Genomic DNA, 26,770 nt, shown 5'->3' on the forward strand with positions numbered 1-26,770 from the left:
GTTGGACTCCACCAAGGCTGCCCCTTGTGGTCGATCTTGTTTGTGACATTCATGGATGGGATCTCAATTGGCGCAGCCGGGATGAGGAGGGTGTCCCGTTTGGGAACCTCAGAATTGCATCTCTGCTCTATGCAGATGATATGGTTCTGTTGGCTTCTTCAGAGCGTGACCTTCAGCAACCACAAGGACAGTTTCCAGCTGAGAGTGAAGCGGCTGGGATGAGAGTCAGCACCTCCAAGTCTGAGGCCATGGTTCTTTGCCGGAGAATGGTAGAGTGCTCTCTCCGGATTGGGAGTGAGTTGTTGTCCCAAGTGAAGGAGTTCAAGTATCTCGGGGTCTTGTTCACGAGTGATGGTAAAATGGAGCGTGAGATGGACAGGCGGATTGGGGCGGCATTGGCAATAATGCAGTAAGGCAAAACTTTTGGTTTACCAGTCAATCTATGTTCCACCCCTTAGTTCTGGTCATGAGCTTTGGGTAGTGACCGAAAGGATGAGATCATGGATACAGGCAGCTGAAATGAGCTTTCTCTGTAGGGTGGTTGGGCTCACCTTTAGAGACAGGGTGAGGAGCTCAGACATCCAAATTGATCTCGGAGTAGAGCCACTGCTCCTTCATATCAAAAGGAGTCTGCTGAGGTGGTTCAGGAATCTGATTAGGATGCCTCCTGGGTGCCTTCCTTTGGAGGTTTTCCGGGCACATCCAACTGGGAGGAGACCTCGGGGTAGACCCAGAACATGCTGGAAAGATTATAGATCTCATCTGGCCTTGGAGCACCTTGGGATCCCCCAGAAGGAGCTGGAAAGCATTGCTGGGGAGATAGATGCCTGGAATACCCTGCTTAGCCTGCTGCCACCACAACCCAACTTCAGATAAGTGGAAGAAAATGGATAGATAGATGGATGGATTCACAAACAAAAAGTAACCAAATTTATCAAAACAACTCACTCATCAATTTCCTCATGAGTGACATATAGAGGTTTATGTAACGGTTTTGGATCTCCATGCCCTGGATGTAGTTCGTATGAAAAATACAAGGGGTACATTTCCAAGTAAAACACTCGTGTCCATATAATATAAATATTTATCTCCATAGTTTTCAATCATAAGATAATTAGCCAGCCATGCACCAGGGAAGCGTTTAAGTATCCCCTCTTCCTTGTCATCTATGACAGCTTTATTAATTACGCAAAATATTTTTCACATAATCATGTCCTACTTAAGAATGCATAAAGAAGCCTGAGGGAAGAATCTGAAATTAATTTGTTACAGGTGTGCAGCGATGGTCTGGTGAACTGCTAAGTAAATGTTTGCTCCCTGAATAAATATGACATCTGAGTAAGCTAGACACATGTAGTGTCAATAGTAAGCTTTGTGGTAAGTGCTTTAATGTTTGACATTAATTTTAAGGTCATATAAAGCTGAAGACAAGCAAGAGCCTGAAAACTCAGAATTAATTCACACAAATGGTATTTAATGATTTCCTTCTAGTTACTCCATCAGAGTATTCAGAGACAGATTAATACATATTTTTCTTTCATTTTCAAAAACTTAACAGTCTTAGCAATGTATTAAACCAAGGTTTTAATTAAAATCTGTCTTTTGCAGCTAGAAATATACAGTGGGGCTTGAAAGTTTGTGAACCCTTTAGAATTTTCTAGATTTCTGCATAAATATGGCCTAAAACATCATCAGATTTTCACACAAGTCCTAAAAGTAGATAAAGAGAACCCAGTTACACAAATGAGACAAAAAATATTATGCTTGGTCATTTTATTTATTGAGGAAAATGATCCAATATTACATATCTGTGAGTGGCAAAAGTATGTGAACCTTTAGGATAAGGATAAGCAGTTAATTTGAAGGTGAAATTAGAGTCAGGTGTTTTCAATCAATGGGATGACAATCAGGTGTGAGTGGGCACCCTGTTTTATTTAAAGAACAGGGATCTATCAAAGTCTGATCTTCACAACACATGTTTGTGGAAGTGTATCATAGCACGAACAAAGGTGATTTCTGAGGACCTCAGAAAAAGCGTTGTTGATGCTCATCAGGCTGGAAAAGGTTACAAAACCATCTCTAAAGAGTTTGGACTCCACCAATCCACAGTCAGACAGATTGTGTACAAATGGAGGATATTCAAGACCATTGTTACCCTCCCCAGGAGTGGTCGACCAACAAAGATCACTCCAAGAGTAAGGCGTGTAATAGTCGGCGAGGTCACAAAGGACCCCAGGGTAACTTCTAAGCAACTGAAGGCCTCTCTCACATTGGTTAATGTCAATGTTCATGAGTCCACCATCAGGAGAACAGTTTGCAGTTCTCCTGAAAACTTCTGAAAAGAGAAGAACTGCAGAACTCCTGAAAAGTTCTGCAGTTTGCTAAAGATCATGTGAACAGAAGGCTATTGGAAAACATGTTCTGTGGACAGATGAGACCAAAAATAGAACTTTTTGGTTTAAGTGAGAAGTGTTATGTTTGGAGAAAGGAAAGCACTCCATTCCAGCATAAGAACCTTATCCCATCTGTGAAACATGGTGGTGGTAGTATCATGGTTTGGGCCTGCTTTGCTGCATCTGAGCCAGGACAGCTTGCCATCATTGATGGAACAATGAATTCTGAATTATACCAGTGAATTCTAAAGGAAAATGTCAGGACATCTGTCCATGAACTGAATCTCAAGAGAAGGTGGGTCATGCAGCAAGACAACGACCCTAAGCACACAAGTCGTTCTACCAAAGAATGGTTAAAGAAGAATAAAGTGAATGTTTTGGAATGGCCAAGTCAAAGTCCTGACCTTAATCCAATCGAAATGTTGCAGAAGAACCTGAAGCGAGCAGTTCATGTGAGGAAACCCACCAACATCCCAGAGTTGAAGCTGTTCTGTACGGAGGAACGGGCTAAAATTCCTCCAAGCCGGTGTGCAGGACTGATCAACAGTTACCGCAAACGTTTAGTTGCAGTTATTGCTGCACAAGGGGGTCACACCAGATACTGAAAGCAAAGGTTCACATACTTTTGCCACTCACAGATATGTAATATTGGATCATTTTCCTCAATAAATAAATGACCAAGTATAATATTTTTGTCTCATTTGTTTAACTGGGTTCTCTTTATCTACTTTTAGGACTTGTGTGAAAATCTGATGATGTTTTAGGTCATATTTATGCAGAAATATAGAAAATTCTAAAGGGTTCACAAACTTTCAAGCACCACTGTAATTAGTACTTTATACACAGTACATATACATACACCAGTGTTGTAGTTGAGTCACTAAACCTTGAGTCCGAGTCTAGTCTTGAATCCTCAGTGTTCAAGTCCAAATTTTAAAGAAAATTTCGAGTCGAGTCCAATATCGATCCGAGTCGAGTCCCAGAACAGGACTCCAACCGCACCATCTGACGGTGGCTGTTGCTGCCTTTATGTGAAAGCATCTCTGCTGCTATGTTGGACTAACGTTCCTGCTCGACTACCTCATTTTAGTTAACAGGCTACAGATAAAAAGCTTGTTCATTGCTCAGCAAGCCTCGCCCACTATCAACATAGCAATGAACATAGCGTGTCACTTCCTTCTCTGGGTGGAGTCTTACCAAATGACGATTGAAGTTCGAGGTTGTCCCCGTCGTCTCCTCGATAGTTCTTCTACATATGGAACACATAGCAGTGCATTTTTTCCCACTGCATGAGAAGTCTGTATAAACAAAGTGGACAATCCTAGCGGCGTCTCTCCAGGCATTTTAGCGCCATTAACGTTAGTTTGTTCCTGAACATGACGTATGAACAGGTGAATGTGCATTCTCTTGCACCAAATTAGTATAAAAATTAATGTAGATATAAATATCTTATGCCAAATTATTATGGCATGTTACAAAAAAATAAAGAAAAAATCAGAGTCCTTGACTCTAATTTATGAGTCCGAATGTAGTTAACGCACGAGTCCAAGTCAAGACTAGTCTGGCTAACGCGACTTCAAAGCTCTGCGAGCATTTGGTCTGGCAAAGATATTAAGCCCAACCGTTTCCCAAAGTGCGTGGTTGACCCGCCTCCCTGAAATGCCTCAGTTTGCTACTGGTCGAAGCCAGAAAAGGCTGTGATGAAGCTTAAACCAATCACATCACTCTTTCCTCTGACGTATGTGACGTGACGGGGCTAACTGGTAGATTAAACTCTTACCGAAGCTGGTCGGGAGCAAGGCGAAAACGTCCTTCCTTTCAATAAATACCTCCAGGGCTGCTCTTTGCTCCGTTTTCAATGAGAACTTGCTCCATGTTTGTAATGTTTCTAGTGAATGAAGCGCTTCCGGCATAGATTCTGTAAACAATCTATGGCTTCCGGTCGCAGTTCTACTACGTCACTGCCTTGAACACGCCTCTACCCAGGGCCGTTGGAGATGCTCAAAGTTGATTGGCTCCCAATTTTTCGGGAGCTTGGAAGAGCTGTAGATAGCTTGCCTGGCCAGACTAAGCTCGCAACAGGCCCTCGTGTTGCGTCATGCTTAGGATGGGCAGGCCCAGGCTAGTCAAGTCACAAGTCCTTAAAATTAGGGCACGAGTTGGACTCAAATACTACAAGCCTGACATACACATTTAATATTGACCATGAATGATAATTTTCTATAATTCTAAAACGTTATCGGTTCACAGGTAGTTGTATGACAGATACAATACATAATCTAAGCTTAATAATAAACACAACCAATCAGTTTTACTGTATCAAGACGGCTAAAGGACATTTTTTTGCTCCTTTATTTTAAAATAAAATCTCAAGTCTTGGTCTTCCATCTTGTTTATTTTTCATTCTCAGTCATAAGCATGAAAAGACTTTTCTAAAATCAAGTGAACATTTGCAGTGTCTGCCATCTCGTCCTAAAAATAAGCTAAACTGCTAAATGAAGGATGATGTGACAGCAAGCTACACTTATAAGCGATATGCAAATAATACAGAACTCTATGCTTATTTTCAATATTTACAAATGACACTTACAGCAAGCTCTGAGCGATTCAGACTGGAGCTGATATGTTTACACTTAAGATGTCAATCAAGTTCATTCCTGTTTCTGTGGAAAATGGAACCGCCTCCAACCGACAGACTCCCAGTGAAGCCTGTGCATCTGGGCGTGGCTCAAAACGAGGCGTTAAAACCTGCCATCCTTCATCCCTTTGAAACACAGTGCACATGAATTTATAATAAACAGCCAGAGGGATGGAGTTAAATTAATAAGCAGTGTGATATCGCTTTGAAATATTTGATCATTTGATTCATGAAAATGTTGAATTCCACTGCATTTTAGAGGAAGTCGGGCTTCCTGTGTCGTCTATTCTGTGTAGCCAGCATTTACCTTTACACTTTGCACACGATCACACTATTGCCATTATCTTAACCAGCATCATGAGGTAGTCACCTGGAATGCTTTTCAATTCACAGGTGTGCCTCGTCAAAAAATAATTAGTGGAATTTCTTGCTTTCTTAATGCATTTGAGATCAAACAGTAAATAGAGCGGCGGCTACAATTATCGACAGTCCATAATTATCGACACCTTTTCAGATTTACTAATAAAAAAACTTTTTACAAAAGGTGAGTTTCAGTTCCAACAGTCATTACTGGTTAATTGATCAACCGGAAGACCCGCCTCACCCTTTGATCTTGTCGTCTGATGATACAACTCATTACCTGAGATGGAATTTTTTTAACACGATGAACAATTTGAGGAAAACCCGGACGTCATCATCGCAGGTAAGCATGGTGGAAAGATCATGGACATGATTTTACTGATCAAATTCACCGATATTTCATGATCGCCTCGTCGAAACCTACTTTGTTTCTTACTCTTTCATTTGACAGTCGCCATTTTGTATCTAAACGTGCGTTTGAGAATCACGTGAGGTGTCGATAATAGTGATCGCTTTCACCGGTGTCCACCATTATCGACACCCTGTGGAATTAAGGGAGATTTACAGCTGTTATGGCTCGATCTTTGTGTAACATTGTTGAAGTAGATGAAGTACTTTAAAAAAATAAAAGTGCTGTGATTTATAATAATTTTTTTCTGATTCATAACAGAAAGGAATGTTTATAGAGTATTGGGAATCCGATTACAGTAAATAGAATTAGAGCAGAATTAAATTCCGAGCGTATAAAAAATTACATGCGCAAAATATTCAGATTTTTCTACTCCATTCAGTAATTTTTTTTTTTTTTGCAGTTTGTTGTAAATATCTACCACATATTAAAATATCAGGAGACATTTTATATTATGGTTTGAGGAATGATATGTGACATTTGACCTGGATTTTCACGTAGTTACAATATCAATTGCCTGTTGCCATTTATTGGTACACCACAAAACTAGAAATTAATACAAACAACAACAAATGATTAACAAAATGTGATCTATGAAAATACTTAGAAAGTGGGTAGAAGGTGGAACAAAGAGATTTTCTGATACAGGTTAAACATTATCAGTTCATTTGTTGACAAACATTAGAATCACTACCTCATTTACATAAAACACTGACATCCATATATTTATATAAAATATATTTTGTACTAGGTGGCACGGTGGTGTAGTGGTTAGCGCTGTCACGTCACAGCAAGAAGGTCCGGGTTTGAGCCCCGGGGCCGGCGAGGGCCTTTCTGTGTGGAGTTTGCATGTTCTCCCCGTGTCCGCGTGGGTTTCCTCCGGGTGCTCCGGTTTCCCCCACAGTCCAAAGACATGCAGGTTAGGTTAACTGGTGACTCTAAATTGAGCGTAGGTGTGAATGTGAGTGTGAATGGTTGTCTGTGTCTATGTGTCAGCCCTGTGATGACCTGGCGACTTGTCCAGGGTGTACCCCACCTTTCGCCCGTAGTCAGCTGGGATAGGATCCAGCTCGCCTGCGACCCTGTAGAACAGGATAAAGCGGCTACAGATAATGAGATGAGATGAGATATTTTGTACTAAATACAAGGTCTAAGGAAAACAAATTTTAAATAAAAACTGTGTTTTGTTAACTTAATACCACATACCCATTATTTTTTATAAATAATCATCTGGATGTCGATAATTGTGAAATGGTGTCGATAACTGTGGACAAAGGTGTCGATAATTGTGGATCGGTGTCACGTGATCTGATACGCTAAGTAATTGGGAATCAACTCATTTTTTTTCCAGTGGAAGTTTGAGTAATTATTCATGCACAATTTATATATTGAAAGTTTTTGTACTTTTGCAACAGCCAACAGATCGTTAAGGTGTCGATAATTGTAGCTGCTGCTCTAGTAAATAATAAAAATACAGTAAATAGCCCTATTCCACAACTGTAGTAATCCATATTATGTCAAGAAGCAATTTGCATTACAGCCGTGAATGAGGATTCAAAATGGCGGCTCGGCTCAGTTTTCCCTTTCGGGCGCTCTTGTTTTCTGTTAGAATTTGGTAAAGAAAAAAATATATATATATTATTTACCAGCTTAAGGTCAATCCGTATGGTGAAATACCGTGACTTCTGCCTTGAATACTGACCTCGGCCCAGAGGGCCTCGCTCAGTACTTTCAAGACCTCTGTCACGGTATTTCACGATACGGACCTCCCAGCTGGTAAATAACTTTATTCCGATTCCTTTTCTAATCCTGCATTGCCATAATTTTTGTGGAGAAATGCAAACAAATTGACTGAGAATTCACGCCAGACCATAATATAATATAGTCTAGTACAGCATGCACTTGTACACCTCTGCTGTGCTCGTGGAAAATGACATCACGCACAATGGCGTTATGGCAGCCTCCCTGACAAAATATAGTCCCGTCTATTTTCATCACCATCCATCCATCCATCCATCCACTTATCCATCAGTTTTCTTCCACTTATCCGAAGTCGGGTTGCGGTGGCAGCAGGCTAAGCAGGGTATTCCAGGCATCTCTCTCCCCAGCAATGCTTTCCAGTTCCACCTGGGGGATTCCAAGGTGCTCCCAGGCCAGATGAGATATATAATCTCTCCAGCGTGTTCTGGGTCTACCCCGAGTCTCCTCCCAGTTGGACGTGCCTGGAAAACCTCCAAAGGAAGGTGCCCAGGAGGCATGGACGCAAGTGTTTTACTTGGAAATGTACCCCTTGTATTTTTCATACGAACTACATCCAGGGCATGGAGATCCAAAACCGTTACATAAATCTCTATATGTCACTCATAAGGAAATCGATGAGTGAGTTGTTTTGATAAATTTGGTTACTTTTTGTTTGTGAATCTATCTATCTATCTATCTATCTATCTATCTATCTATCTATCTATCTATCTATCTATCTATCTATCTATCTATCTATCTATCTATCCATTTTCTTCCACTTATCCGAAGTTGGGTCGTGGTGGCAGCAGGCTAAGGAGGGTATTCCAGGCATCTCTCTCCCCAGCAATGCTTTCCAGTTCCTCCTGGGGGATTCCAAGGTGCTCCCAGGCCAGATGAGATATATAATCTCTCCAGCGTGTTCTGGGTCTACCCCGAGGTCTCCTCCCAGTTGGACGTGCCTGGAAAACCTCCAAAGGAAGGCACCCAGGAGGCATCCTAATCAGATTCCTGAACCATCTCAGCAGACTCCTTTTGACATGAAGGAGCAGCGGCTCGACTCCGAGATCCATCCGGATGTCTGAGCTCCTCACCCTTTCTCTAAGGCTGAGCCCAGCCACCCTACGGAGAAAGCTCATTTCAGCCGCCTGTATCCGCGATCTCATCCTTTTGGTCACTACCCAAAGCTCATGACCAGAGGTGAGGGTTGGAACATAGATTGACTGGTAAATTGAAAGCTTTGCCTTCCGGCTCAGCTCCCTCTTCACCACGACAGACTGGTACAACACCCGCATTACTGCTAATGCCGCCCCAATCCACCAGTCCATCTCACGCTCCATTTTACCATCACTCGTGAACAAGGCTGCAAGATACTTGAACTCCTTCACTTGGGGCAGCAACTCACTCCCAACCCAGAGGGAGCACTCTACCGTTTTCCGGCAAAGAACAATGCTCTCAGGCTTGGAGGTGCTGACTCTCATCCCAGCCGCTTCACTCCTGGCTGCAAACCTATTTTCTCAACTGCAGACTATTTTCATTAGCCTAGTAAACTAAACCCACCTGCCTAGCGGCCAAAAATATTTTTTGCCTAGCGAATGGGTCTAGCCTCACACCATATAAACAAAAACACCCCGGGCATCAAATCGTGCCCGCCAATCACAACATAAGGTTTTTGTTTGGATTCTTTGGGCGGGCTTTTGCAGGAGTGACGACAAAGCTGCGCGACGCTGGAGAAAGCGCAACAGGGAAGATGGCTACGGGCTAGTGAACAGCGCGCGTTTGACTCCGCTTTGGAATCAGTTTTAGAAGAATTAGACTTGGAGTTTTCGTTGAAACGAGCAGAAAGAGGCTCTCCGCTCATTCCTTTTCAAGAAGGACGTTTTCGCTGTTTTGCCGACCGGCTATGGCAAAAGTCTGATCTACCAGCTAGCTCCGCTCGTAGCCAAAAGGATGGGGCTAGTTTGTGCAGTACGAAGAATTAATAAACAGCTTTGAAACATTACTTTTTGATTGTTTCTTATTTTCCCGTTATTTTAAATTTAAGGGGAATTATTTCACCAAACACCACTAAATAAAAACTCTCAAAAACAGTTTAAGCAAACCCTTGAAAAACACTTGGAAAAAAATGTGTATGTGGTACAGACTCCAAACTTGTGGTCATTATCTCCAAACTTCTTAATATCTAGAACCTGTTTATTAATTAATACGCATTTTGAAAAATTACTTATTTCAAGGCCTCCCCCACTGCTTTCTGTCGGTCTGACTACGTCACAGTCACTGTTGCGCTGATTGGTCAGAGCGTTGGCCTATACGCACAGAGACAGTTTGAAAGACAGCGGTTTGTTCCTCCTACCCGCTTCGGAAATGTCTACGGACCGAGGCCAGACTAAATATTCACATTTAGTCTGGCTTGCCAGGCTATATTTTCATCACTTTAGTGGTTAAACTGTTAAGAACAAATTCAACATGCAGCTTTTATTTTTTATAAAGGTCAGACACAAAGACCGACTTTTAGCTCAATTTGTTCATTTGCGAGTTATTTCCTTTGCAGAATGCTTGCAGTAAAAAGAAAATAAATGTAAAAATAAATAAATCATAATAATAATAATAAAACCAACATATATTGAAGCACTTTCAAAAACCAGATCTTTTTTAAATCAGCTGCCACCGGACTTAACAATTTCCCAACCTCAAAACAAGCTGATATCTCAGAGCATACACCAAGTGAATAAGTGCAGACAATATCCATATACCAATGACCTTATTCTTGGGCTAATTAATTGATTGACTCTCTGCTCTGTCTGCTCGCTCTCCTTCTATTGGCTTGTTGATGATATGCATCTGCACAACATCATTTCATACAATCTTTCATACAGACGATGTCTTGGGAGCTTTACGTGCGTTCCACTGGTGTGTTTTTTACATAATGTGGACGTCCAATTATGCATAACTAAATATCCATTTATGATATGCACACTAACCAAATTTCTGCTCAGGGATCAATAAACTGCACTTACAAAGCTATTTCTGTTTCGTTTATCACAGTTGGAGAAACACAGTGTTGCATATGTGATAGTCTGAGAAAAATACTTCAAACCTTCTTAAAAGTACGCAGAGCCATGGCCTCACTTTTTGTTTATAAATGCCTTGAGACCTCAAGAATGGCACAGGAATAGTTTTAAGCGTTAACAACAAATCTAATATCGTAATTTTTATGATTAAAGTGATTTATATAGGTAGCGGTTTGAGTGAATGACCTTGACGTCCGTAACATCACAACAGGAAGTCTATCGGTTTCGTCACCATTTCCGCTATACTAAAAACACAGAGCTGACTGCAACTCCGATCCTCCATTTTGAGCTAATTTATTGCCATGCCATGTAGATGTGTTGCTGGTGGGTGCAGCAACACGACAGAAGGTGGATTTACGTTGCATTCATGGCCCAAAAATGTTCAAACTGCAAAGATTTGGACACGTTTTGCAAGAAGTTCACGGGCACATTGGGCACCTACGAAGTGGTCTCTCCTCTGCTCTGCACATTTTACTGAAGACTCGTACGAGACCTCTGATCTGTTGAGGAGCGTTGGCTATAAGCCCGTATTGAAAGAGGGTGCAGTACCAGCAATTAAAGGAAAAGAAAACTATAAGAAAAGGAAAGTAAATTCAGTTGCACCAGTTCTCCCGGAGTGTGAGCCGAGGGTTGTTGCTAAAACCCAAGATGGAACGGGACATATTATTGCTCGGGCAGTGACCTCCCCGCGGTTGTTGCTCGTCCCAGGTTTTAGTAATTGCCTGAGCTGAGCAGTAATGGTGGAGTACTTAGTATGGAGAAAATGGAGAATGAGTGGACCAGCCATCTAATTTCTCTGCTGGATATGCTCGCCTCAGCAGCAATATCTCGCTCTCGCATGGAAGAAGCGAATGAACGAAGAACTGAAAGTCAGATTGTTTCAAAACAGCCACAAGATCGGCCTTCAAGAAGGGAGAACACAGACGGGTAAGCTGCGACTCTCATTTGGATACAAAAAAAAAAAAAAAAAACACTTGTTTACTTGCATTTAGATTAATACATGTAACTTGTATTGTGTGTTTAAGTTAGCGGTATAAGATTATTTAATTTGCTTCAGAATGTGATGGTCTCAGTTCATCTGATTATTTAATTAGCCTTTTATGTTTTATCAGTGAAAATGCATGCGTGTACATGTACGTTGCATAAGTTATAACACCCATCCTGTTTTAATGAGAGTCAACCCACAATCAGTGAAGTCAAATCAGTCTTAGTTGAGCAAGTCGGTAACGCTATTTCTTACTTTCACCATAAATGTTTATTTATATGACTTTGGTCTATAGCTGTAAAAAGCCTCGGCCTTAAAACCGGTTACCGCAGTGACGTCACGCGCTCAGGGCTGGCTGGCTCAGCGGGGCAGCTCCAATGCCAACTTTGCGATTGATTTTAACTCCCAAAAATATATATTTTTTTATTCCCATCTATGCAGCATACAAGAGTCAAGGATGGAGATACTATCCACTCAGAAATTTATTTAAAAATAAAGGTTCTGCGTATCTGCTTTAAGCAGTTGTACTGATGGTCTCCAAGTAGCTCCGCTTACAGAGTTTGTATTAACATATATGCAAAGTTGCCACTTGTAATTCCCTGCTTAGAACCAGTAAAACTGGTCCCCTATGTGTACATGTGGCTTCTGCTTATAAATAAAATAGTTTTCTGATCCCATGTCCAGACAGTGAATATAGCAGATATACATGTTATTAATTCTACTCGCCTCATCTCTTCCAAGCATCACCAAGCTGTGAGCAGCATCAGGGTTTGGAGTATTTTGGTTAACAATTTAGTTTACTGTGTTTTGTTCAAAATCCAGTGCTGTGAACTAGATCTGTTTATTCCCATCTATGCCACATACACGAGTCAAGGATGGAGATACTATCCACTCAGAAATAAAAAATAAAATAAAGTTCTGCATATATCCTTAAAGAAACGGCATATGCTGAATGAAGATTGTAATCATCCGACGTGTATTTCTGTCTGGAGATCTAGCGCTTTTACTTAAAATGCAATGTATTAGCATGCATCCAGATTAATTAATGGATTTCAATTCAGTAAACATTTAGCCTTGTGCCAGAGCTAAGCTTCTATGATTTTATAATGAGCTTATATACAATTCTGAGCACTGAGTAGTTCCCAGAAGAGCAATTCATACTGCAAACACAAACCTCACCTGCAGAGCTTTTTAAGCTTGAAAAGGAAAAAAATAAATAAATAAATAATTAAATAAAACAGCCCACTGCTGCCTTAAAGCTTCTTGGGTTAAAAACGCTCTCCTCACTGCTGAAGACATTTTGTATGGACGTATTTTATATTTCTTATTCAAAGCATGAATGGTGTGACCCCCCATATTACACAGCATATTCTTTTTACCATAACACTGAACAAAACAACTGCCAACTGAAAAGGCTGTGTATGTCGACCAATAAAAGAAAGAAAGAAAGAAAGAAAGAAAGAAAGAAAATTCTCTGCCTCAGCTTACTGTGTGTGTGTGTGTGTGTGTGTGTGTGTGTGTGTCCGGCTACAGAGATGGATAGTAAGGCAGGGTTCTCCAGAAAATCTGAAGTAGCCGGCAAAATAAAAATGTAGTAGGCAGTTCTGGAATTTGCAGTGGTGAAGCCAAAGGTGTGCTAATGCTAGGGGGTCTGGGGGCATGCCCCCCAAAAAATAAATAAACAAATAAAAAAAAAAAAAAAAATGAAATTTACATGCCTTCTTACCTGTTCTGTACCTGCATGTTCTTACCTGAATTAGCTTGTATTTAACTTATCGAAAGCATTTTTTTGCTCCTCTTGGTATCCATATTCCTAAACGGTGGTATTGATAATGGTGTTTCACAGGGGTCTGTTCTTGGTTCCCTAGTCTTGTCTTTATACACATACACCTCTTGGTCAAATTATTAGCATGTATGGTGTCAATCTCATTTCATCTCATCTCATTATCTCTAGCCGCTTTATCCTGTTCTACAGGGTCGCAGGCAAGCTGGAGCCTATCCCAGCTGACTACGGGCGAAAGGCGGGGTACACCCTGGACAAGTCGCCAGGTCATCACAGGGCTGACACATAGACACAGACAACCATTCACACTCACATTCACACCTACGCTCAATTTAGAGTCACCAGTTAACCTAACCTGCATGTCTTTGGACTGTGGGGGAAACCGGAGCACCCGGAGGAAACCCACGCGGACACGGGGAGAACATGCAAACTCCGCACAGAAAGGCCCTCGCCGGCCACGGGGCTCGAACCCGGACCTTCTTGCTGTGAGGCGACAGCACTAACCACTACAACACCGTGCCGCCTGGTGTCAATCTTCCATAGCTATACACACAACACCAAGCTTTACATATATGTTAAGATAGTGTACTGAATGGTTTGATTCAGGGTTCGCCAGAAAATCTGAAGTAGCCGGCTGAAAAACAAACAAACAAACAAACAAACAAACAAAAAAGTAGTAGGTGACTCTGGAATTTGCCGCGGTACACCAAATGCTACCCCCCCAGAAAATTTTGAAATTTACATGCCTTCTGGTGGCCTCCGGTGCACTCTCAGCTAATAAATTATTCATAATTTCCCTGGAAAATACTTGCAAAATATGTCTGAAATTTCCCTCCAGATGTGTTTGTGTGCTTGGTGTTCTCAGTTCCCCTCTGTAGTACGCTGCCTGGCTCTGTAACATAACTACATGGTGAGCTTATTTGGTGCATGTGTAATGTACTTGATGTGCTTCTGGTGTGGTATTGTGTATCGTATCGTTTTAATTTCAGCATATTTGCACTTTATAAGTATGAAGCTTTAGCGAAGGGACCAGACATCGCTACGGGAACTTCAGCACTCCAGGCAGCTTTTGGATATGACAATAACAACCCTTAGATATGCAAATATGAATTGCGATTTATATGTGCAAACCTGCAGAAAATAGACTTTCTATTTTTTTGCCCCACGGAAGGTTTTAGTTTCTTTGGTGACATTTTGTGAAAACCAAATGAAATCGTCTGTAACATCCACCAACCAAGTCTTTACCGTTACCTGCTATGTGTCAGTCCTGCGCGCTGTGGCGCGTGCACCAAAAGGTGCCGAGTGAGCTCCAGCATGCGCACCGTGAACAAGGCACACCTGTTCTCAATTAGTGAACGAAGTGTTGGGCTATTTAAGGACTGCGCTGATGCAAAGACATTGTGAAATATTACGCCATGTTCAGTGCGCATTACCAAGCCTCATTTCCCGTGTTTGTGGTTTTCCTGGTTTCTGGACTCCTGTTCCCGATTCTAGTTCTCGTCCTCGTTTTGCCTACGACATACTGTTTGCGCCTCGATCGACCCTTTGCCCGTTTTCTCGTTCATGACCTTGCCTGCTGATTTGGACTGTTTGCTTTTGTGTGTGTTTCATGCACTTTATGAAGAGATCGCACTTTATTCAAATAAACACTTCTGCGCATACATCCGCCTCCCTCGCACAAGTGACACTATGGTGTGGTCATGTGGTCCGGCTCAGCCAATCAGAGCACGAGAATTGATCAACAAATATGGTGTCACTTCCAGTCATGCTAGACTCGAGTCAGAGACAATTTTTTGGTGGAATAACTGGATTTGCAGCACAGATGATATAAATCACTTGAACATTGAAAGGCAAGGTTTTTTTTTTTTTTTTTTTTCCTGGGATTGAGCAGCCAGCGCAGACCGTCTGTGTAGGGGGAGAAAACTGCTGGTCACCGGCGCTTGTGGGCATCGCTAGTAACATGTTATGTTTACTCTATTACATGTACTTAAGTAACTTCGTCTCGTCTCGTCTCGTCATCTTCCGCTTATCCAGGACCGGGTCGTGGAGGCAGCAGTCTAAGCATGGAAGCCCAAACTTCCCTTTCCCCAGACACCTCGGCCAGCTCCTCGGGAAGAACACCGAGGCGTTCCCAGGCCAGCCGAGAGACATAGTCCCTCCAGCGTGTCCTGGGTCTTCCCCGGGGCCTCCTCCCGGGGGGACATGCCTGGAACACCTCCCCAGGGAGGCGTCCAGGAGGCATCCGAAAAAGATGCCCGAGCCACCTCAGCTGGTTCCTCTCGATGTGGAGGAGCAGCGGCTCTACTCCGAGCTCCTCCCGAGTGACTGTGCTTCTCACCCTATCTCTAAGGGAGCGCCCAGCCACCCTGCGAAGGAAACTCATTTCAGCCGCTTGTATCCGTGATCTTGTTCTTTCTGTCATTACCCAAAGCTCATGACCATAGGTGAGAGTCGGAACGTAGATCGACCGGTAAATTGAGAGCTTCGCCTTTTGGCTCAGCTCCTTCTTCACCACGACGGACCGGTAAAGCGACCGCATCACTGCGGAGGCTGCACCGATCCGCCTGTCGATCTCACGCTCCATCCTTCCCTCACTCGTGAACAAGATCCCGAGATACTTAAACTCCTCCACTTGAGGCAGGACTTCTCCACCAACCTGGAGAGGGCAAGCCACCCTTTTCCGGTCGAGAACCATGGCCTCGGACTTGGAGGTGCTGATTCTCATCCCAGCCGCTTCACACTCGACTGCAAACCGCCCCAGTGCATGCTGAAGGTCCTGGTTTGAAGAAGCCAACAGGACAACATCATCCGCAAAAAGCAGAGATGAAATCCTGTGGTTCCCAAACAGGATTCCTTCCGGCCCCTGGCTGCGCCTAGAAATTCTGTCCATAAAAATTATGAACAGAACCGGTGACAAAGGGCAGCCCTGACGGAGTCCAACATGCACTGGGAACAGGTCTGACTTACTGCCGGCAATGCGAACCAGACTCCTGCTCCGTTCGTACAGGGACCGGACAGCCCTTAGCAAAGAGCCCCGAACCCCATACTCCCGAAGCACCCCCCACAGAATACCACGGGGGACACGGTCGAATGCCTTCTCCAGATCCACAAAGCACATGTGGACTGGTTGGGCAAACTCCCATGAACCCTCGAGCACCCTATGAAGGGTATAGAGCTGGTCCAGTGTTCCGCGACCAGGACGAAAACCGCATTGTTCCTCCTGGATCCGAGGTTCGACTATCGGTCGAATTCTCCTCTCCAGTACCCTGGAGTAAACTTTCCCTGGGAGGCTGAGAAGTGTGATTCCCCTATAATTGGAGCACACTCTCCGGTCCCCTTTCTTAAAAAGAGGGACCACCACCCCAGTCTGCCACTCCAGAGGCACTGTCCCCGACCGCCACGCGATGTTGCAGAGGCGTGTCAACCAAGACAGCCCCACAACATCCAGAGACTTGAGATACTCAGGGCGGATCTCATCCACCCCCGGTGCCTTGCCACCGAGGAGCTTGCAAACCACCTCAGTGACTTCGGCTTGGGTAATGGACGAGTCCACCTCTGAGTCATCAGCCTCAGTCTCCTCAGTGGAAGACATGACGGTGGGATTGAGGAGATCCTCAAAGTATTCCTTCCACCGCCCGACAATGTCCCCAGTCGAGGTCAACAGCTCCCCACCCGCACTGTAAACAGTGTTGGCAGAGTACTGCTTCCCCCTCCTGAGGCGCCGGACGGTTTGCCAGAATTTCTTCGAGGCCGACCGATAGTCCTTCTCCATGGCCTCCCCGAACTCCTCCCAGTTCCGAGTTTTTGCCTCCGCAACTGCCCGAGCTGCAGCTCGCCTGGCCTGCCGATACCCGTCGGCTGCCTCAGGAGTCCCGGAGGTCAACATGGCCTGATAGGACTCCTTCTTCAGCTTGACGGCATCCCTTACTTCCGGTGTCCACCACCGGGTTCGGGGATTGCCGCCACGACAGGCACCGGAGACCTTGCGGCCACAGCTCCGAACAGCTGCATCCACAATGGAGGTAGAGAACATGGTCCACTCAGACTCAATGTCCCCCGCCTCCCTCGGAAGCTGGGAAAAGCTCTCCCGGAGGTGGGAGTTAAAGACCTCCCCAACAGAGTGCTCGGCCAGACGTTCCCAGCAGACCCTCACCATACGTTTGGGCCTGCCAGGTCTGTCCAGCTTCCTCCTCCGCCAGCGGATCCAACTCACCACCAGGTGGTGATCAGTTGACAGCTCAGCCCCTCTCTTCACCCGAGTGTCCAAGACATAGGGTCGGAGATCAGATGACACGACTACAAAGTCGATCATCGACCTCCGACCTAAGGTGTCCTGGTGCCACGTGCACTTATGGACACCCCTATGCTCGAACATGGTGTTCGTTATGGACAAACTGTGACTAGCACAGAAGTCCAATAACAAAACACCACTCGGGTTCAGATCGGGGAGGCCGTTCCTCCCAACCACGCCCCTCCAGGTGTCACTGTCATCGCCCACGTGAGCATTGAAGTCCCCCAGTAGCACAATGGAGTCCCCAGTCTGAGCACCCCTCAGTACCTCTCCCAGGGACTCCAAGAAGGCCGGATACTCTATACTGCTATTTGGCCCGTAGGCACAAACAACAGCAAGAGCCCTCTCCCCAATCCGAAGGCGCAGAGAGGCGACCCTCTCGTTCACTGGGGTAAACTCCAACACATGGCGGCTGAGCTGGGGAGCTATAAGGAAGCCCACACCAGCCCGCCGCCGCTCACCACGGGCGACTCCAGAGAAGTGGAAAGTCCAGCCCCTCTCGAGGAGCTGGGTTCCAGAGCCCAAGCTGTGCGTGGAGGTGAGCCCGACTATCTCTAGCCGGTACCTCTCAACCTCCCGCACAAGCTCAGGCTCCTTCCCCCCCAGCGAAGTGACATTCCATGTCCCAACAGCCAGCCGCTGTGTCCGGGGATCAGGTCGTCGAGGCCCCTGCCTTCGACTGCCACCCAATCCACACTGCACCAAACCCCTACTGCTACCTCTGTGGGTGGTGAACCCACAGGAGGTCGGGCCCACGTCACCGCTTCGGGCTGAGCCCGGCCGGGCCCCATGGGCAAAGGCCCGGCCACCAAGCGCTCGCATACGAGCCCCAACCCCGGGCCTGGCTCCAGGGTGGGGCCCCGGCTGCGTCCTACCGGGCGACGTCACGGTCCTGGATTTTTTCTCCATAGGGGTTTTTTGGTGAACTGCTCTTGGTCTGGCCTGTCACCTAGGACCTGTCTGCCTTGGGAAACCCTAACAGGGGCATAATGCCCCCGACAACATAGCTCCTAGGATCATTCAAGCACACAAACCCCTCCACCACAATAAGGTGGCAGTTCTAGGAGGGGTTAAGTAACTTTTTCCTATAAATTGTACTTATAGGAGTAGTTTTAACACACAAGTTTCACTCTTACTCAAGTACATTTCCAATAAAAAATAGTACTTATACTTCATTCCATTCATTAGACTACGCATTTCTCACTTCATTTATTAAATTATATTTATTTCCTGGCGGCACGGTGGTGTAGTGGTTAGCGCTGTCGCCTCACAGCAAGAAGGTCTGGGTTCGAGCCCCGTGGCTGACGAGGGCCTTTCTGTGCGGAGTTTGCATGTTCTCCCCGTGTCCGCGTGGGTTTCCTCCGGGTGCTCCGGTTTCCCCCACAGTCCAAAGACATGCAGGTTAGGTTAACTGGTGACTCTAAATTGAGCGTAGGTGTGAATGTGAGTGTGAATGGTTGTCTGTGTCTGTGTCTGCCCTGTGATGACCTGGCGACTTGTCCAGGGTGTACCCCACCTTTCGCCCGTAGTCAGCTGGGATAGGCTCCAGCTTGCCTGCGACCCTGTAGAACAGGATAAAGCGGCTACAGATAATGAGATGAGATGAGATGAGATGAGATATTTATTTCCACATGCACAGCTTCTATCATCTTGACATCAGCATGAAAGAGTGTGGGATCAAATTCCTGAACCCACTGAGAAGGGTTTGATTGCAGAGCCACAGAGCTGCACTTTTACAACCGCAGTTTCAGGCCAGTGGCATTGAACGCATGCACAGGAGGACATCGTGTGAACCTGCTGATGTAAAAATATGGAGTGTAAAACTGTGGCCCTGCAGTTCTGCAGTCAGAAAGAAATGGAAGAAATGCCATTACCGTTAAGCTAGTTTGGAAGATTTATGAAATTAATCTGTGGCAAAACTGCTTTTTTTTTTTGGTAAATAAATTTATTATTATTATTATTATTATTATTATTATTATTATTATTATTATTTCGTACTTGAATGCACAGATTTCATGTTGCATTTATTCAACAAGCACTTTAAATTTTATTTTGGGCATAACTGATATTTTGATACATTGGAATGTAATACATTTTATTCTATCCACATTCACTGGATATGAGCAATTGTGCACTCTGATTGGCTACTCTACTACTAGGATATCAGCTCATATACCATGAGTAGAGAAAAACAAAATGACAGCTTTGTTATCAAGTAATTAGAAGAAACAGAAATAACTAAAAGAATATAGTTATGGTGTTTTTTTTTGTGTGTGTTTGTTTGTTTTGTTCAGTTTTTTTTTCCCCCCAATATCTTCTGTTCCACACTCCAGCCCACTCGGTGGCGGTAATGCACCTTTAAGTTGGTTTGCAAACTGCCAGCAAAAACCTCAAGAAGAAGAAAATGGCAGAGCATGTTACTTAACCAACTGAGGACAAAATAAAAACTACTTGAAAACAAACCCCCCAAAAATAGAAAAAAATCAACAAAATATGGAATAAAAGTATTTGATTGTAAGAACATACTTTTTTAAATTTTTCAACAATTATTTTTGGAGCATTTTTCACAAATTGCTCCTGTCATCTCGCCGGTTTTACATTTTAAGCGGAAATTATTTTGTCGGACGTTTTGTATAAAGTTTTTATTTCTTGAATTTGCAAAAAAATTAAATAAAAATGCTCTGTTTCTCAAAATCCAGTGAATGTGGATAGAATAAAACAGTTATTCCACTCAATGTCATTGTACACGGATTATAGACAACTCGGTGCTGCGCGCCTCATTGGCTATCAGCTCATGTACGACTCGATTTCGTGGAATAACTGTTAAATAGTTGTGATAAATCATCATATGAACTTACTCATCTCTTGAGTAGCCATTTTATGTTTTTTTTTTAAACTCGTATTCAGGTTGTTCTTTTCATGAGTGCTTTTACTTCTACTTTATTAATTATTCTTCTAAGATAACAATACTTTTACTTAAGTACAGTTTTTACTGACTTTACAGGTGTGTGTGTGTGTGTGTGTGTGTGTGTGTGTGTGTGTGGTGCTCTACAATGGACTGACTTCCTATAGAGATCTTGCAGTCACGTGACCGGAAAGTACACAACCGCCATCTTGTCGGTCAAAAACACCGCTGAATACTGCTGCACTCATGTACAAAATGGATCAATTTCAACCGACGGACTACACGGCTCATTTTCCTAATGAACAGATAACTAGATATATGTCTAAAATAAACGATCTACAGATTAGTGACCCTTATGGCTTACCGGACGGAGTTTTCACGACCGGATTTTGAACTGCCAGAGGTGGAATACCCGGACGTGTATAATTACCTCATTAACTTTCCCTCGCTGTTCAGTGGTGAAGCACTGCGTGCTTATAAATCTCTGGACAGTTATCTTTATAGAAATTCAGGATTTGTCAGCGACTCAGATGTGGCATCTTGTAAACAAGAATCCTCATTGGATGGGTAAGTCACTTAAGTATTGAGTACAGCACTGACCAGCCGATTATAGAATAGAATAAGGTAATTCCAGCTGTAATTCCAAATTGTCCGTCTTGTTTACCATGGATCTGGCGTTGGAGAGGTAGAGGCTTAGCAGTGGAGGTTTGAGTGGCTGTTTTCTGAGCTTAGTCAACAGGCCGGCTCTGCCTGCAGCCTCGCTTTTGCTTCCGCTCCCGGCGCCGCCTCCTTCGCTTTGCCTCCGATAACAATCCACGGAGACCCCGCTGGTCTCACTATCTCGTCCGGAATGTTGTGCATGCGATGGAAATCGCTACAAACCGTCATTTTCTGCTGGAAACCCATGTCCAGTAAGTCCATACGGTTGTAGTGGATATTGAAGTCCGGTACAGACAAACAACACGCAAAAATACACACAAAAAACATAAAAAACGTGCACAGGTAGGGAGAGCTTGTAGCCGCAGCCGTTGTAGTAGAATTGTATATAGTAGGATTTTCCAGAAGAAAAGGTAGAAGCAGAAGTAGAACCAGAAGTAGAAGGCGGAAATATGGCGTTTGACCGACAAGATGGCATCTGTCACAATCTGGATCGGCTGTGACGTCACATGCAAGTGCTCCATTCAAAGTGTATTCCTGCCTCTCAACCCTGAACAGCATAAAGCTTTTATTGAAGATGAATGAAGGAATTAATTCAGCGCTTGCTTTTTCAAGCGAGATCTTACTGAAAGAAAAACAAAAGCAAAGTTTATATAATCTCCTTTCTTTGTGCTGTTTTTTTTTTTTTTTTTTTTTAAGAATAGTTCAGAATAAGTTCATGGTCTGTTACAATGTGCTGGACTGCCACAGGGAGAAACTACGTTTGGTGACGCATCCCAATGACCATTTTACTCAAGTGTAACAGACACTGGCCACTAAAGTGAACATTTTCTGGCACACTGCAAAATCTCTAAACTTCCAAACCATTTCAACGCTCGACCGTGAAATACTAAAAAGCTGTGAGAGACACGTAGCTTTTCAAACTGCCAGTGGCCTCATGACAATCCATTTCTTAAGATGAAAGCTCACACAGAATCATTACAAGCCATGAGCATTCAGAAAATAGATTTAAGTTCTCAAACTAAAAAAATATGGCCTTGTACTCAGTCAAACAGAAGAACTGTGTATAAACATGACCTCCATATAGCACACCACAGAAACTGTCTATTACAATCTATACACATTAAAACTATAAATCAGACCACCATCAAAAACACACACATAAAGCTTCAGTGTCTTAAATGACAATGTTCTAAACACTGATCTGGTTTTTAAATAGACAAAAGCACGTCTCTTATTGACTAACAAACAAGCAACAAGAACCTGATGACATCCACAACTTTAGGCCTTCTTGTTACAAATTTGAATATCTGAAATATCCGTAAATTATTCTATCCACATTCACTGGATATGAGCAATCGCGCACTCTGATTGGCTACTCTACTACTAGGATTTCAGCTCATATACCGTGAACGGAGCGTGTTGCTGAACCAACCGAGGACGAAATAAAAACTCTACTCGAAAACAAAACGCAAAAAAATACAAAAAAACCAACAAAATATGGAATAACCGTATTTGATACTAAGAACGTATCTTTTTTTTAATTTTTCAAGAATTATCGCATTTTTCATAAATTGCTCCTGTCATTTCACAGGTTTGTTTTCATTCAAAGCAGAAATGATTTTGTTGGACATTTTGTATAAGGTTTTATGTATCGAATTTGCAAATAATAGAAATAAAAATGCTCTGATTTTCAAAATCCAGTGAATGTGGATAGAATAAAACAGTTATTGCACTCAATCTCGTCGTACATGGATTATAGACAAATCAGTGCTTTGTGTCTCATCGGCTATCAGCTCATGTTCGACTCGATTTCGTGGAATAACTGTTAAATATACTTCAAACAGGAAGAAAGCTATGGGGGCGAGGAGGGGTGTGTATGACATTTGACCTTGTTGTGATTCTGATCCTATTTAGATGAATTTCAAAATATAATCAGTTCATTTGATAATAATAATAATAATAATAATAATAATAATTATTATTATTATTATTATTATTATTATTATTATTATTATTATATGAATTCAACCACACACTTCTTGAGCAAACCAGTCTCTCAGAAAAAAAAAAATGTTTGCATGCAACATATTTTTGGCACCTTCTAGAAACTGAAATCTTTCTGGAATAAGCAGGATGCTCTGTACGCAACACTGTGCACCAACATACATTATATGGCCAAATGCATGGAGACACCTGACCGTTATGCCCATTATGTCCTTGCTGAACATCCCGTTCCAGATTTAGCCCCCCTTTGCTCTTATAATAGCCTCCACTCTTCTGGAAATGCTTACTACTAGATTTTGGAGATGTGACTGTGGGGATTTGGGTTCATTCAGCCACAAGAGCATTAGTGAGCTCAGACACTGGTGTTAGGTGAGGAGATCTGGGGTGAAGTCAGTGTTCCAGTTCATCCCAAAGGTGTTCAGTGGGGTTGAGGTCAAGGCTCTGTGCAGGACACTTGAGTTCTTCCACTCCAACATTGGCAAACCATGGCATGCTCATGGAGTTCTCCATCCGGGACACGGAGAACCAAAACCGTGACATAAATCTCCAGCGGTCTCAAAAGTAGCCGGTCACCGGCGGCAAATCGCCAGCTATGGCTTGTTATGCCGCCGGCTATTGTCAGTCGAGTCACAAAATTTAATATTAAATATTTCTGACAGCAAAAAAAGTTGTAAACATAAATTACATCCACTATGTCATGTATGTCACAAAATTTAATGTCATGTATGTCACAAAATTTAATGTAATGGCTGCACTCGACACGAGTGCAGCCATTACTGCCACCTGTGTTGCCAGATTGCGCAGTTTCCCGCCCAATTTGGGCGGTTTTAAGTGCATTTTGGCGGGTTTTGAACATATTTTGGGCTGTAAAACGTCAGCAGTATCTGGCAACATATTTTTTTTACTTAATACAAGAAATTAATGGATGCCAATGTTTTTGCCAAAATGGTATTTTATTTTCCATTGTTTAGGCAGCTTCAGCATCATACTGTGAGATTCTGTTCAAATTGTTTTTTTTCTTCTATGAAGCCTGAGCCATTTATTTTATTAGTTTATAATTATTGTTTAATTTAGTCTTCAGGAGAGACTGCCTGCACACAGCACTAGTATTAATAGGTTTTTTTATTGCATGAAAGCTGAGGCATTTATATTATATTTTAAGGGAACTTCATGTTGTGCTGTGAGGTTCTCTGCACTTTAACTTTTGAACCAACAGGTGCATTTGGGTAAGTAAAGCCTATTTTTCTGCATTTTTGTAGTCCTGGTAATCTTTTATATTGGTAAAGTTGTTTATAGGACCATTTCTCAGTGTCTGTTTTTTTAATCAATAGTTTTTCAGTAATAACTTAATATTTAACATATCACTCAATTTTAAACAGCCCCCGCGCCTCCCCCATAGTCTCCAAAATTTCTGTGGGAAACACTGGCGTGCGTAACAACGCTAATCAAGCTTAAGCTAGACGACCCGCCTCAAATACCCGTCCCGGGTAAATGTTATCCCAATTTTAGATGGCCTGTTCCAAACCATCCCGCCCCATGAAAAATTCGTACTTGCATATCTCTCTCTCTCTCTCTCTCTCTCTCTCTATATATATATATATATATATATATCCCTGCACGCTTTGCGTGCATTATGTCTGCCGCTGGCAGACATTTTACCATTTTGCACCCTGCTGTAAATTATTTGTACCCTGCTATTCTCCCAGACTTTGAAGTCCCTGAATCTCTATATGTCACTTGTGAGGAAATTGATGAATTGTTTTGATAAATTTGGGCAATTTTGTTTGTGAATGTGTCAATATAATAAAAAGAAAATCACATGTTGGCTTGAAGATATGAAGTGCTGAAAACCTCACATTTTTCATACGAAATTCATTACAGATCTGAGTGACATATTTAACAGTTATTCCATGAAATAGGGTTGTACATGAGCTGATAGGTGATAAGGCACATACGGTAGCACCGAGTTGTCTATAATCCATGTATGACGAGATTGAGTGGAATAACTGTTTTATTCTATCCACATTCCCTGGAGTTTGAGAAACGGAGCATTTTTATTTTGTGCAAATTTGATAAATAAAAACTTTATACAAAACATCCAGCAAAATAATTTCTGATTAGAATGTAAACAAACCGGTGAAATGACAGGAGCAGTTTGTGAAAAATGTGATAATCTCATCTCTCATCTCATTATCTGTAGCCGCTTTATCCTTCTACAGGGTCGCAGGCAAGCTGGAGCCTATCCCAGCTGACTACGGGCGAAAGGCGGGGTACACCCTGGACAAGTCGCCAGGTCATCACAGGGCTGACACATAGACACAGACAACCATTCACACTCACATTCACACCTACGCTCAATTTAGAGTCACCAGTTAACCTAACCTGCATGTCTTTGGACTGTGGGGGAAACCGGAGCACCCGGAGGAAACCCACGCGGACACGGGGAGAACATGCAAACTCCATACAGAAAGGCCCTCGCCGGCCACGGGGCTCGAACCCAGGACCTTCTTGCTGTGAGGCGACAGCGCTAACCACTACACCACCGTGCCGCCCGGCAAATGTGATAATAATAATAATAATAATACTTGAAAATTTTTAAAAAGGTGCATTCTTACCATCAAATACTTTTATTCCATATTTTGTTGCTTTTTTTGAGGTTTTCTTTTCAAGTAGCGTTTTTATTTTGTCCTCGGTTGGTTCAGCAACACGCGCCGCCATTTTGTTTTTCTCTACTCATGGTATATGAGCTGATATCCTGGTAGTAAAGTAGCCAATCGGAGCACGTGATTGCTCATATCCAGTGAATGTGGAGATAATAATTCCCGATATTTCCCTCCGATGATGTCACTCCCAGTGTTTTCCAGCTGACTAGATGTGCGTTGTCAAAATGGTGAACTGGTTCAAAATTAAAATTCTTTTGATTAACTTGCATAGATTTCTTGTGATGTGTTCATATAATATAAAGAACATGACACGGTGCTGCGAAGATCTGAAGTTTATCTTCTTGTGTTGAAAAAAATATCACACATTCGCTTTGCTCACTCATGATATATACATTCACCACTCGAAGATAAACTTCATATCTTTGCGCAACTGTATAATATCCTCTATTTATTACATCTTGATCTTATTCAAGTAGCATAGTGGTAAAGATGAACTTTGTTCAAAGACATTTGTGCAGAATGTGTCATGCAGAGCATTCAAGTGAAATTTTGATATGCTTGTGCCAGAACATGTAGAAGGACCCATAAATATGTTGCATACAAACCTTTTTTTTTTTTTTTCCTGTGAGACAGAGTTGTTCTTGAGCTATCACAAAAACTAAAATCTCAGTGACTAACACTACGTTCAGACTGCAACCTGAAACGACCCATATCCGATTTGTTGTGAAATCCGATTTTTTGGTTAGGCTGTTCACATTACCAATTATATGAGACTTGTATGCGATCTCCAATATGAACGGAAAACGACCCAAAAGTGTCCCGCATGCGCAAATTGACACGTAATAAGCACATCTACGTAATATGTAAACAA

Source organism: Neoarius graeffei, chromosome 11 (genome assembly GCF_027579695.1).
Source record: "Neoarius graeffei isolate fNeoGra1 chromosome 11, fNeoGra1.pri, whole genome shotgun sequence".
Lineage (NCBI taxonomy): Eukaryota > Metazoa > Chordata > Actinopteri > Siluriformes > Ariidae > Neoarius > Neoarius graeffei.